This window comes from Nannospalax galili, unplaced genomic scaffold (genome assembly GCF_000622305.1).
Source record: "Nannospalax galili isolate Female #2095 unplaced genomic scaffold, S.galili_v1.0 scaffold115, whole genome shotgun sequence".
NCBI lineage: Eukaryota > Metazoa > Chordata > Mammalia > Rodentia > Spalacidae > Nannospalax > Nannospalax galili.
In genome coordinates, this window is record NW_008340588.1 from 5647370 (window position 1) to 5648379 (window position 1010).

Consider the following 1010-nt stretch of genomic DNA (forward strand, 5'->3'; position numbering starts at 1 on the left):
GGCTATATTTTTTAAAAAAATTTTTTCCATTAGGAATTTTTTTTTTTTTTTTTTTTTTTTTTTTTTTGGTCTTTTTGAGACAGGGTCTCTGCTGGATAGCTTTAGTTGTCAACTTGACACACCTGGGTAGACAGCGTCTCAAATGGTGAATTACCTCTGCCTCTGCCTCTGCCTCTGCCTCTGCCTCTGCCTCTGCCTCTGCATGCACAACCACGCCTGAGTTGTTCTTTCATTCTTAATCTAATGTTTTTGTTAAACAGGTGACACCAGACCCAGGTGGTTTTAGAGTTTTCATCAGACTCATGCTGCAAGGAAACAGGACAGTCTGGCTTTGAGTTGTATGTATCCAGGATTGGAGTTTTGACAATGGTAGAAACAGTTTTTTGTAACTTATGTTGGACAAATCTTCCCTAGTTTGTAATTTGCCATTTTATCTGTATTTTAATGACGGAAATTTTATGTTCTGTGTAATCAGAGTCTATTCTTTTCCTAAGGTTTTTCCTACAGTTCTCTGATTGAACTACAAAGGGAAAATGTCAGCTTTCTTCTGTGCAAGCTAACCAAGCATTCTACTGACAGAGCTACATCTCCAGCTCCTTCCCAGCGTTATTTTATTTTGGGTTTGTTTGTTTGTTTTTGTCTTTGTTTTGTTTTTTTTGAGGGGTGTTTTGAGACAGGGTCTCTATGTAGCCCCGTCTGGCCTGGAACTATGTAGACCAAGCTGCCTTAATCTCACAGATCCCCCTACCTCTGCCTCCCAAGTGCTGGGTTAAATGTGTGTACCACCACACTTGGTCCCAGCATTATTGTGAAAAAAATTTTTTTAATTTGTTTTTATTTTATGTGTATGAGTGTTTTGCTAGCATGTATGTAAATGTACCACATGCATGAAATGCCCACGGAGGCCAGAAGAGGGTGTCATAGTCTCTGGAACTGGAGTTATGGTTATTAGCTGCCATGTGGGTGCTGGGATCCGAACCCAGTTTCTTTAGAAGAGCAGCCAGTATTCT